At 41.2% G+C, this 14,025-nt stretch overlaps 2 non-coding genes across 2 annotated transcripts; both read right to left on the reverse strand.

Annotated features, from left to right (window-relative positions):
- Nucleotides 1–2,014: 2,014 nt before the first annotated feature.
- Nucleotides 2,015–2,086, reverse strand: TRNAA-AGC (transfer RNA alanine (anticodon AGC)). The gene has a single exon. It is a non-coding gene; the product is annotated as a tRNA-Ala (tRNA).
- A 7,819-nt stretch (nucleotides 2,087–9,905) lies between these two features.
- Nucleotides 9,906–9,977, reverse strand: TRNAA-AGC (transfer RNA alanine (anticodon AGC)). The gene has a single exon. It is a non-coding gene; the product is annotated as a tRNA-Ala (tRNA).
- Between the last annotated feature and the right edge of the window lie 4,048 nt (nucleotides 9,978–14,025).

Below are 14,025 nucleotides of genomic sequence, written 5' to 3' on the forward strand. Positions count from 1 at the left end.
GAAATATCTTATCCTACTTAAAATTTTGATGAAATCAAAACTACAATGAGATATCACCTCACACCAACCAGAATGGCTATCCTAAAAGAATCCAGAAGCAATATATACTGGAGAGGGTGTGGAAAGAAGGGAATCCTCCAACACTGTTGATGGGAATGTAAACTGGTTCAGCAGCCATTATGAAGCAAAATATGGAGATTCCTTAAAAAACTAAAAATAGAGCTATCGTATGACCCTGCAATCTCACTTTTGGGTCTATATCCAGATAAAAACATGATCTAAAAGAATACATGCACCTCAGTGTTCATTGCAGCACTGTTTACAGTAACAGAAGCAACCTAAATGTCCATCAATAGAGAAATGGATAAAAAAGATGTGGTACATATATACAATGCACTATTATTCAGCCATTAAAAATGAAATAATACCACTTGCAGCAACATGGATGGATCTAGAGATTGTCAAACTGAGTGAAGTAAGTCAGACAGAGAAGGAGAAATATCATATGACATCCCCTATATGTGGAATCTAAAAAACAAAGGATACAAATGAACTTGCAAAACAGAAAGAGACTCACAGACTTAGGGAACAAATTTATGGTTGCCAGGGGGGAAGAATGAGGGGAAGGGATACTTAGTGACTTTTGATGGACATGTATACACTTATATTTAAAATGTATAGGCAACAAGGACCAATTGGATAGCCTATGGAACTCTGCTCAATGTTATGTGCAGCCTGGACAGGAGAGGAGTTTGGAGGAGAATGGATACATGTATATGTATGACTGAATTCCTTCACTGTCCACCTGAAACTATCACAACATTGTTAATAGGCTATAACCCAATACAAAATAAAAGTTTTTTTAAAAAGTTGCTGAGCAGAAAGAAAGATATGAGCTTCCTAGTTCGTATTGGAAGTTAGCACCATCTTGACTGCAAACCTGCAAAACATTTTATTTAAAAGAAACTTGACATCTAATTCAATTATGTATACTGATTTAAAAATACTAGTAAATATCATATTACCATGAGAGGGGAAACAGTGTCAGTCATAAGAATACAAAACTGGTTCAACAATAGAAATACATTTTTGCAATTGTTTTTACTACATTAGAATAGGAAGTAGGAAAATTATTAATAAAATAAGCCATAGATTTATAATATATAATCATTTTAACCCACATTGGAGCACTCAAACCAGTGACTCAAATTTTAACGTGCAGAGGAAACACTTAGGGATCCTGTCGAAATATTGGTTCTAGTTCAGTAAGTTTGAGGAGGAACTGACATCCTGCATTCTAACAAGGTACCACCAACAGCTTTAGTTCAAGGACCCAGGGTCTGGAAAATTTCTTTCCGATAGAGGGCGCAACAGTCTCAGATAAAATTACTTCTGTAACTTAACTAAATTATCTAGTTAAGTCCTATTCTCCGGTAAGAGTAAAAACAGACCAAAACTGGAAATTAATCTCTGACGTTTGAGATCTTCAGCCCAAGGTACTTCCCAATGGGGCTATTGATGCCTAAGTGTAAACTTCTTCATATCCACTGATGAAAATAAATTTCTCGATTTCCAAGTTTGGAACGCTGTCTTCTTGCTCAATCTGCAGTCTAATCATGGCCAACACGGCTCAGAGAACAAAACACGCTAAAAAAAAAAAAAAAATTAGCTTGAGATCGTGTGTTTTTCTTTTGTTAAATTCTGTCATCCTTGTCTCTTCTTTCCTGCTTTTTACATATTAATAATACTGCAAAGTGAAACCAAAGGCAAAAAGGCTCGTCAATTTGGTGACGGACTTTCTGTTCGGAATCTCGAGCTGCTGAATGAGCCCAGGCTTTGTCTTTTCCTCCTTACGCAGCCATCCTGAGTGTTGCCAAACCGGAGGAGTAGAAAAAGAACAGCACTAATACTAATAGCAAATAGTTGTGAAATAGGTTTACTTTCTTTTTGAGCAAATAGCAAATAGTTGTGAAATAGGTTTACTTTCTTTTTGAGCAAGGAAAAAGTTCAAAATTGGAGGTGCCGGGGATTGAACCCGGGGCCTCGTGCATGCTAAGCACGCGCTCTACCACTGAGCTACACCCCCTACCCGAAAGCGAACTCTCGGGAATATATTCAAGACAGAAGACAGTTTTGGGTCAGTTTTACAAGAGTTAACATTAAACTAAAGTCTACTGTGTCAAATTTTACTAATTTCCAAAAACCTTAAAACTAGAACCTAAATATAGGTCCTATATCATGCTTTGCTAAAAGAAGAGTAAATTGCATTCTAGACGGAGAGCCCCTGTTGGTGGTCCTGGGACCTTTTTGCTTCTGTCTGTCTGGCCCTGCCGCAGTTAGAAGAGCCTGATGAAATACTTTCTCTCTTTTCTTCACTTTCTCCTTTCTTCACTTTCTCTTCCCTAGATGCTTTAAAGGACTGCCAGAAAGTCACAAAGTATATAATGAGGTGGAAAGCAACCAAATTAGCTCCAGAAGAGAGAAGATGGAAGGACAAATGGAGAGCCGTTTGCTTCGGCCGCCGAGAGAGGGGGCTCCTTGGTTACGATCGCACCCCCTTAGGGGTAGAATAGAAGGCCATTAAAGAAGGTTAATGTGATGCGCATTAACCCTCGGTTAAAAACTCTTCGCGCTGCTGGACTAGTTCACTCACCGCATCATTCTCACAGGCTCTGAGCCTCTCGCGTCCAGCCCCATAAACCAACAGAGCCTCAGTTAACATTGGGAAAGTTGCTTAAACGGGCAAAAGACACAATAAGGTATTGAGGTAAATACTTCTCTAGTCAGAGATGAAAAGGATGTTGATAATAATGTCAAATAATGAACTCAGTTCAAGATGTTAGAAATAAACAAAATAAGCCAAAAAGAAGGAAGGGTTGATAAAGACAAACGAGAAAATTAGTTTTTTTTTTTTTTTTTAAGTAGAACTAGTTAAAGAAAAAAACTGAATATTCGAAAAGTCGACAAAGTTCTAACCATTGTAATCAAGAAAAGGAAAAAAAAAGTGTAGACACACAAAACTAGAACTGATGGGAGGAAATATCTATCAAATAACTATCAAACAGAAAAACTTTTTAAAAATCATAAAGACACAACTCAGCAAATGACTTGAAAACTTTAGATAAAGTGGATTTTATAAATGCACTATAACCTAGATAGCATATTGAAAAGCAGAGACATTACTTTGCCAACAAAGGTCCGTCTAGTCAAGGCTATGGTTTTTCCAGTGGTCATATATGGATGTGAGAGTTGGACTGTGAAGAAAGCTGAGCACCAAAGAATTGATGCTTTTGAACTGTGGTGTTGGAGAAGACTCTTGAGAGTCCCTTGGACTGCAAGGAGATCTAACCAGTCCATTCTAAAGGAGATCAGTCCTGGGTGTTCATTGGAAGGACTGATGCTAAAGCTGAAACTCTAGTACTTTGGGCACCTCATGCGAAGAGTTGACTCATTGGAAAAGACTGATGTTGGGAGGGATTGGGGGCAGGAGGAGAAGGGGACGACAGAGGATGAGATGGCTGGATGGCATCACTGACTCGATGGACATGAGTTTGAGTAAACTCTGGGAGTTGGTGATGCACAGGAAGGCGTGGCATGCTGTGATTCATGGGGTCACAAAGAGTCGGACATGACTGAGCGACTGAACTGAACTGATACCCAAATTACTTCTTGTAGAGTAAGAAAGTCTAAACATGTCATTACTATAGAAAAACAGTTGAACAGGCAACTCCCCAAAAAGGGAACCAAGCACAAGTACTTTCACAAAGAAATTTTCCCAATATCAGAAAATCATGATGCTACTTAAAATTTTCAAAGCATGGAGAAAGAAGGAGCTCTTCCAATTCATTTTATGAGTACGATGTTCATCACAAACTTTTTCAGTTTGCACAGAAAATGACAAATATAGTCTAATTTCACATAATACAGAATGTCCAAGTGGGGTTTATTCCAGAAATACAAAGATCACTCATTATCAAGGAAGACATTAACAAAGATTCTCTCCTCTACCAATCTCTACTCAGAATTCCCTTAACTCTTTTCCAAACAGAACTTGACTTTTGGATTTTTGTTTTCTTCTCTGTGTTGTTCACTTTTAGCAAGAATCCTGTTAGGCTGGTTTGGCTAGAATCCTCTATTTGCATATCTGGTTACCCTTCATATCTATTTGTGTTTCTTATCCTCTACCATCCCCTAGGTAATGTCTGATCACCTTGGACTGCTTTCAGCAGGAATCCTGTTTGGTTGGTTTAGCCAGAATTCTGCCTTACCTCGGATGTTTCCTCTTAGTACTTTTCTATCCACTGACCCTCAACCCACCCTCCCCTGGTGATTAGCTATAAATTCCCACTTGCCAATGCTGTATTTGAAATTGATTCTATTTCTGTACTGAGGCCTTTCCCCCATCACAATATTCCTGAATGAAATCATTTTTACCTCTTATCTACTGTCCAGCTCTGGTTTATCTTTGACAACATTAATATAATCCATCAAATTAATAAAAGTAAGGAGAAAAACCATACATGATCATCTCCATAGTTGCACAATAGGCATTGACAAAAGTCAACATATATTCAACACTGTAGAGGATTGAATAATGTCCGGAAAAAATTCATGTCCACTTGGAACCTGAAAATGTGACCTTATTTAGAAATAGTGTCTTTAAAGATATAATTGGTTTAAAAGACTTCATATTGGATTAGGGTGAGTTCCTAAATCCAATGACTGATGTCCTTACAAGAGGAGAACATGCAGAGACAGAGATACAGAGGGATCAAGGTCGTATGACAATGGAGGCAGAGATTAGAGTGATGCAGCTACAATCCAAGGATTGCCAGGAGCCACCAGAAACTAAGATGAGGCATTATTTGAAAGGAGATACAGATGTAAGGTAATCTGGTTAATTACAAACTCAGAAATAAATTAAAAACACACACACACACAACTCAGAAGCATGGCAGCAGGAAGAACTCTATGAATGTGTTCATCAGAGAAATTGTGGAAATTTTATAAATTATCTGGAAATGGTTCTAAAGGCATATGTCATATTAAGAAAGGTTAATTCAAGAAAATGTACTAAAGTTCAGTAATAACAATGAGAATCTGTGTCATTTGAATCACAATCTACTCCCTCCCTCTCTCTTCCCAGGCCAGGCTGACAGAAACTCTACTCCAAACCATACAGCCAAGGAAACAAAGTTCCCCCTCCCCCAACCCATTTCCATTTGGAGAGCTCTAGTATCTTTCCTCCATTTCTAATCATACCCTCAGCTCCTTCTTGCAGAGACTAAGTTCTGGGAAAGTGCAGCTAAGAGGTGAGGGCTCTCATCTTTCCACTCATGGAACACGGATTCTATTTTATCGTAGGGCCCCTTCATGGCCATCATGAGACCGAGGTTCCAGGCCAGGAGAGAGCTGCCAAGAAGACCTAAGGCTGTTGCCTCTTGCCCAGCACCCAGCTACTGTAACAGGAGTGTTACTCAGAAAAAAGTATGCTACTGTCTGCCCCAGCTGAAAAGCTGAAGGGACTCCTTCAAGTTGAAGCAAGAAGCTGATGAACAGCAATACAAAACTGAACAAAAATATAGCACTCCTTGGTAAAGGAAAACAGATAAATATAGAATCCTGTAAAATTGTAATGTAATATGCTACACTATGCTATGCTAAGTCACTTCAGTCGTGTCCGACTCTGTGTGACCCCATAGACGGCAGCCCACCAGGCTCCCGCGTTCCTGGGATTCTCCAGGCAAGAACACTGGAGTGGGTTGCCATTTCCTTCTCCAATGCATGAAAGTGAAAAGTGAAAGTCAAGTCGCTCAGTCATCTTTAAATCTGGTATAGAATTTAAAAATCATAAAACTTAATTATAACTCTAAGTTAATGATTATACCATATAAAAGATATTTTGTGTCATCAGTAATGAAGTAGGAGAGGGCAAAGATTATTACAACTTTTAGAGGTTTTACGTAATTGTATTGATAACCACAAACAGCTCTAGAATATACACAAAGGGAAATGAGAAGGAAATCAAAGCATGCCTATCTTAATCAGTTGCAGCAGCTATAACAGAATCCTCATGTATTCTAAAATAAGCCCCTCTCATTCTAATAAACATTAAATCTATTGAAAATCAGGAATGAGAATAGAAGTCAAAATAATTTGGTTGAGGAGAGAGAGAAATTATTGATGCCATGTGCTGTTTTTGGTACGAGGTAGCTGTCTTCAACCAAAAAAAAAAAAAAAAGAGAGAGAGACAGAAAATATTCATAGGTGGTAAGAGTTCTGTTGCCTTTTGAATTTTCTGGTTAAAAACTGAAAGGAGATTCTGACTTAAATCCCAAGAGGTCCTCTTGAGGCTTTTGCCCTGAAGAATGATTTAAAGTGGGGAACTGCTTTTAATACACTAGGTCCCTCTCACTTCACTGTCCCAGAGACCAAGCAGTCATATTTACTTAGAACCAATGGTTCTTCTCACGTTGGGACAGTTGTTTGTCTCAGCAGTTTTTGTAAGGTCTGAAAAGACATGGATCATGTGAGCAAGAACCTACCAATGTGGAAATTCTAAAAAAGAATCCAAAAAAGATGGAGACCAGAGGAGGCAGTTGTCTAGGCTGACTGCTAAGCTTTTCAGAGGCAGGCGGTCTGGTGAGGTCAGATATGTGTGTATTCAAAAGCTGATGAAGCAGACTGAGATCACCAGAGTTATCTATTGATATGACTGTATTAATGAGTCTCCTATGATCCCTCTCTCAGGTAGAGAAAGGGGGCCTATATCCCTACTTCTATACGCTGACTAATGTTCCCCCTAGACAACTCTGATTTGTTGATGGTCTATATCTTCAAAAATTCAAGGTATACTGTGCTGGAGACGTAGCAACTTCTTAACACTCTGTAAAGGAAGCTACCCCTTTGCCAATATATACTCAGATGACTGCATTAATAGTTCTAATGTGAGGATCTTTGCTAAAGATTTAGGAGGTAACAAATATGCCAGCAAATTTGGAAAACTCAGCAGTGGCCACAGGACTGGAAAAGGTCAATTTTTATTCCAATCCCAAAGAAAGGCAATGCCAAAGAATGCTCAAACTACCACACAATTGCACTCATCTCACACGCTAGTAAAGTAATGCTCAAAATTCTCCAAGCCAGGCTTCAGCAATACGTGAATCACGAATTTCCAGTTGTTCAAGCTGGTTTTAGAAAAGGCAGAGGAATCAGAGAACAAATTGCCAACATCTGCTGGATCATGGAAAAAGCAAGAGAGTTCCAGAAATACATCTATTTCTGCTTTATTGACTATGCCAAAGCCTTTGACTGTGTGGATCACAATAAACTGGAAAATTCTGAAAGAGATGGGAATACCAGACCACCTGACCTGCCTCTTGAGAAACCTGTATGCAGGTCAGGAAGCAACAGTTAGAACTGGACATGGAACAACAGACTGGTTCCAAATAGGAAAAGGAGTACGTCAAGGCTATATATTGTCACCCTGCTTATTTAGCTTATATGCAGAGTACATCATGAGAAACGCTGGGCTGGAAGAAGCACAAGCTGGAATCAAGATTGCTGGGAGAAATATCAATAACCTCAGATATGCAGATGACACCACCCTTATGGCGGAAAGTGAAGAGGAACTACAAAGCCTCTTGATGAAGGTGAAAGAGGAGAGTGAAAAAGTTGGCTTAAAACTCAACATTCAGAAAACGAAGATCATGGCATCCAGTCCCATCACTTCATGGGAAATAGATGGGGAAACAGTGGAAACAGTGTCAGACTTTATTTTTTGGGGCTCCAAAATCACTGCAGATGGTGACTGCAGCCATGAAATTAAAAGACACTTACTCCTTGGAAGAAAAGTTATGATCAACCTAGATAGCATATTCAAAAGCAGAGACATTACTTTGCCAACAAAGGTCCGTCTAGTCAAGGCTATGGTTTTTCCTGTGGTCATGTATGGATGTGAGAGTTGGACTGTGAAGAAGGCTGAGCGCTGAAGAATTGATGCTTTTGAACTGTGGTGTTGGAGAAGACTCTTGAGAGTCCCTTGGACTGCAAGGAGATCCAACCAGTCCATTCTGAAGGAGATCAGCCCTGGGATTTCTTTGGAAGGAATGATGCTAAAGCTGAAACTCCAGTACTTTGGGCATCTCATGTGATGAGTTGACTCATTGGAAAAGACTCTGATGCTGGGAGGGATTGGGGGCAGGAGGAGAAGGGGACGACAGAGGATGAGATGGCTGGATGGCATCACTGACACGATGGACGTGAGTCTGAGTGAACTCTGGGAGCTGGTGATGGACAGGGAGGCCTAGAGTGCTGCGATTCATGGGGTCGCAAAGAGTCGGACATGACTGAGTGAACTGAAATGAACTGAACTGATCTATACTGAGAGTACATATAATCTCGGCTTTTTGTGATTTTGGAATGCTATAATATAGAAACATGGAGATTTTTTATTTGTCTTGGCAACCTCAATTAAAAATTGGAAAATATTGGGAGTTCCCTGGCTGCCTAGTGGTTAGGATTCTAGACTTTCACTGCCATGGCCTGGATTCAATCCCTAGTCAAGGAACTGAAAGAAGGCATGGCCATCTTCTCAAGAAATGAAAATGCTAATGATTTCTTAGAGGAAAAATAGTTCAGTTATGAATACTGACTGGAGAAGGAAATGGCAACCCACTGCAGTACTCTTGCCTGGAAAATCTCGTGGCTGGAGGAGCATGGTAGGCTACAGTCCATGGGGTTGCAAAGAGTCGGACACAACTGAGGGACTTCATTTCACTTCACTTCACTTCATGAATACTGAATCCTACTCTAAAGGCAGAATTTTGAAGCTAAAGAAAAATGCCAAGAAACATGATTTTAAGAATCTAGAAGGACATATTAAAAAACAACAATCTACCATTACAGGGAAATTTTGGCCATCTCAGAACTCATACATAGCAACGGGTTTTGGTGTCCCCAAGATGACCATTTGGTGGCACCTAAGTCATTCTCCAGAACTTTGATGCTTACATCATGTACAGGAAAGCATTTACAAGGGCAAGGACAAATTCCTCCAAACTCTTCAAAGTTATTACTAGGAATACCTAGCAAGAAGCTCTTTGGGTAGCTGAATCTTTGCTATCTGTATTTATCATACCTCCCCTCCCAAAAAAGAAAAAAAGAAAACTAAAGTTATGGCAAGGCTTCAGTCCTTTATCTCAAAGGCTGTTTGGATATTTACAAATAAATTTCATTCAGTTGTCCAAAGTTTTAAAAAATTAAATGTTTCACATTCTACTTCGTCAGGTAAAAAGGGCAGAACTTATTTAACACAATAAGAACTCTATCTAGACATGAAGCTTATATTATAATTTAAAAGTTACTCAGGAGCAATGAGTTAAAGAAGCGCATATAAAAACAGAAGGAGAGAGCAGGGAAAGAAGGGGAGGCTGCAATGGGGTAAGAGTGGTAGCGAAAAACAAAGGAAAGCGTTCCTTCCTCTCCTCAAATCTATTCCTTGACCCAGCAACAGCCCAGAAAACGAAGGGATCTAAAGAAAATTTCCTGTGGACTTCACATTTGCTCTTATTTTTTCTGCTTTCTGTGTTTCTTGCTCTTAGATGATACTGCTAAATGTAACTATTGTAATTGGACTTGTTAATTTGGTACCTCGCTTGTTTTTCGGTTTCCGCAGTCCATATCTTTTGCCAGCTGACTCAGCTACCCACGGTGGTGTTAAGGCCCTAGGGCAAAAATGGGTCCATATTAAAAACAAAATGGTTCTTGTTTTTTGTGTGACTTAAAAGACCTGAACGAGAACAAAATAACCAGAAAAGAAGACAGGCGGTGGACGTTCTTAGCAAACGAGGATGCGTCTAATGCTGTTAGAACCTAAAACCAATTCCGCACCTCCCCAAGAAAACTGGAGGTGCCGGGGATTGAACCCGGGGCCTCGTGCATGCTAAGCACGCGCTCTACCACTGAGCTACACCCCCTCCCGCCATGGTGTCTTCAGAATTATTCCTATGACCCGTCAATATATCTTCCGCAAAAGAAACTTTTCGTCACGAAATTCAGTTTTTGAACTTTCTCTACTGAATACTGTCTTGTAACTAGGCTATAAGAACGAAAACTAAATATTATACCGAAAGTCCCGTCTGGTCCCGAGCTCTCTCACTACGGGTCACCCTCTCGGACACCAGCTCGACGGCCATGCCTGGGGCGAATGGGGAGCTCCTGACTGGCCGCCCCCAGGGAGAAGGTCTGGGATAAGACCTCTGCTTAAATAGGTTGCCAGAAAACCGAAAGTATAAAGCCGGAGGATAAAAAGAAGCCCTAAAAGGAGCCATAGGGATTTAGGTCCAGGTAGGAGAGAAGACTAGGCCCGCGTCGGTCGCTTCCCTCATTCGGGTAAGCTCGCGCGTCAAGACTCAGAGTCGGGGACACGCATGGCGGCTGCGTCTCCCGGGCTTTCAACCTCTGGTCTCGAGAACCACCGAGACGTGCGTGTGGAAGAGGAGAGAAAGAAACCGAGCAGCCTTAGAGCGCCCCCTGTCGGAACTGAACGGTACCCAGAAGGAAGGCGTTTTAAGGCTTAGGCTTGATCCGCAAAATGATTTAACTGTATAAACCCTTCAGGAGACTGCAGTAGTTAGACCCCTTGACCTCCGAGGGGCAACCCTCAGGCGCTTCCCGCTGTTCTCTGACTTTGGGTACCAGGGTCAACCCAGAAATGAGTATTGGGAGCAAATCCTAAATCATTTTCCATCTAAGCTTTCTTCTGATTCTCACTCCTGTGGACTCTTGGAGACCTCAAATTACCACCTCCCTTTCGGCTCCTCCCCAACTCCGGATCTGCCCGTCCTGGCGGATCCGACCCGGCAGAGCCCTAGAGGACTTGAGGGGTCATCGGATTTTGGTGTTCAGTCGCTCAGTCGTGTCCGACTCTTTGCGACCCAGTGGACTGCAGCACACCAAGCTACCCTGTCCTTCACCATCTCCCGGAGCTTGCGCAAACGCCTGTCCATCGAGTCTGTGATGCCATCCAATCATCTGGTCTTCCCCTTCTCCTGCCTTTGGGTATACAATGCTTGGGCCACAGGCGACTCTCAGAGAGGCTAAAGAGACATATGAATGCTTTTTAGACAACACTGTGGAGGGGGGGAGGGGATTGTCGGGGGGATCCATAAAGATGGAAAATCACCTGGAGGAACTGAATAAAACTATGGATTGCTGGGCCCCACTCTCTAGATGCTAAGTGCTCTCAGAATCTTGGGTTCTTACGTTATTCAACTGAAAAAGGGACCCTCCTACACTGTTGGTGGGAATGTAAGTTGGTGCAGCCACTATGGAAAACAGTATGTTGGTTCCTCAGAAAACTAAAACAGAGTTGCCATTTGATCCAGCAATTCCACTGCTGAGCATATACCCAGACAAAACTATGTTTCAAAATAAACACGCACCCTTAAGTTCATTGCATCCCTATTTACAATAGCCAAGACATGGAAGTATTCTAAATGCCCATGGACAGATGAATGGATAAAGAAGATATGGTGCATATATACAATGGAATATATCTCAGCCATAAAAAAGAAACAAAGAATGCCATTTGCAGCAGCATGGATGGACCTAGAGATTATCATGTTAAGTGAAGTAAGAGAGTGAAAGACAAATATCATATGGTATCACCTATATATGGAAACTAAAATATGACACACAAACTTATCCATGAAACAGAAACAGACTCAGAAATAGAGAAGAGACTTGAGGGGGAGGGGGGAAGGATTGGGAGTTTGAGATTTGCCCATGCAGATTTGAAAAGGAAATGGCAACCCACTCCAGTATTTTTGCCTGGAAAATTCCATGGACAGATGAGCCTGACTACAGTTCATGGTGTCTCAAGAGTTGGACATGACTTAGCGACTAAACCACCACCACCAGGTGCAGACTGTTCTATATAGAATGGGTAAACATCAAGGTCCTACTGTACAGCACAGGAAACTATATGTTCTGTGCTGCTGCCGATGCTGCTGCTAAGTCGCTTCAGTCCGACTCTGTGCAACCCCATAGATGGAAGCCCACCAGGCACCCCATCCCTGGGATTCTCCAGGCAAGAACACTGGAGTGGGTTGCCATTTCTTCTCCAATGCATGAAAGTGAAAAGTGAAAGTGAAGTTGCTCAGTCGTGCCCAACTCTTAGCGACCGCATGGACCACAGCCCACAAGGCTCCTCGGTCCATGGGATTTTCCAGGCAAGAGTACTGGAGTGGGGTGCCATTAGTAAACCGTAATGGAGAAGAATATAAAAGAGAATGTGTATATATATATATATATATGAATCATTTTGCTGTACAGGAGAAATTAACATTGTAAGTCAATTATATACTTCAATAAACTTTTTAAAATTATAAATGTCCTTCAATTGAATATGATAAACAAACTTAAACTAGTTTGGGAACAACTGGACCTGAAACTCTAGGAACAGAAACTGACATGAACTAGGATCCTGGAAAAGTTAATACAGGAGGAGGAGAAAACAAGAAGGGAAAAAAGGGTACCCTTGAGCAGGAGACAGAATTGTGGGAGGAAGACTGCTGAGGAGTGGGTCTTTCAAAGCTATGGTAAACAAAACAGTATGGTAAGGTATTGGCATTAAAAAAAGACACACAGGACCCTCCCTGGTGTTCCAGTGGTTAAGACTCCAAGCTTCCTGGGAGGGGAGGGGAGAAGGGAAGGGGAAGGGTGGGATAGCTGATCAGGGAACTAAAGATTCCTGGTGGGGTACAGCAAAAAGATATAATTCAGTTGCTTTTAATATTAAGGGCTTCCCTAGCTCAGTGTTAAGGATCTGCCTGCAGTGCAGGAGACCCAGGTTTGATCCCTGGGCTGGGAAGCTCTCTGTAGAAGGGAATGGAGATGCACTCCAGTACTCTTGCCTGGAGAATTCCATGGAGAGAGGAGCCTGGTGGGCTACAGTCCATGGGGTCTTGAAGAGTTGGACAGGACTGAGTGACTAACACTATGATAAAATATCTAAATTTTAAAAATTAATTAAAAACTTGAACAATGAAGAGGAGGAAGGAATAAAAAGTACCAAAAAAAAAAAAAAAAAGGTACAAAATTGAGTTCAGTTCAGTTCACTTCAGTCGTGCAGTCATGTCCGACTCTTTGCGACCCCATGAACTGCAGCACGCCAGGCCTCCCTGTCCATCACCAATTCCTGGAGTTCACTCAAACTCATGTCCATCAAGTCGATGATGCCATCCAGCCTTCTCATCCTCTGTCGTCCCCTTCTCCTGCCTCCAATCCCTCCCAGCATCAGTGTCTTTTCCAATGAGTCAACTCTTCGCATGAGGTGGCCAAAGGACTGGAGTTTCAGCTTTAGCATCATTCCTTCCAAAGAAATCCCAGGGCTGATCTCCTTCAGAATGGACTGGTTGGATCTCCTTGCAGTCCAAGGGACTCTCAAGAGTCTTCTCCAACACCACAGTTCAAAAGCATCAATTCTTTGGCACTCAGCTTTCTTCACAGTCCAACTCACATCCATCCATGACCACTGGAAAAACCATAGCCTTGACTAGACCGACCTTTGTTGGCAAAGTAATATGAGTTAGGGGAGATCAATTTTTGCTTGCAAATGGAATGGATACCAAGATTAAAATCCAAAGGAATCCACTAAGGAGTTTAGACTTCAAAAGTTTGTTTTCTCCTCTGGAATATAGTCATCTGTTTCCAAAGAGTGCAACTTGTGTAAAACTCATTTCCAGCTAGCATCAATAGTTTGCCTTCAAATTTCTAAATTTGTTTATTAGAGGGTATTAAAATTCCTTCGGTCTGTATTTTCATTCTTGGCCAAAAGATTATTAATAAGGTCACAAACTCTAAAAGGTTTTTTTCTTAAAATCATGTGTCAAAATGGTTTCATTTCTGCAGTATCGTCCATAACAGAACTGAAAATGGCAGGTCTATAGCTTGTTGAGCTTTATATCTGCCTCCATTTCCTTTTTACCTCTCTGAAATGTAAACTCTAAGGTTTTAAACTCT

The sequence above is a fragment of the Bos mutus genome, chromosome 23, assembly GCF_027580195.1.
Source record: "Bos mutus isolate GX-2022 chromosome 23, NWIPB_WYAK_1.1, whole genome shotgun sequence".
In the NCBI taxonomy this organism is placed as follows: domain Eukaryota; kingdom Metazoa; phylum Chordata; class Mammalia; order Artiodactyla; family Bovidae; genus Bos; species Bos mutus.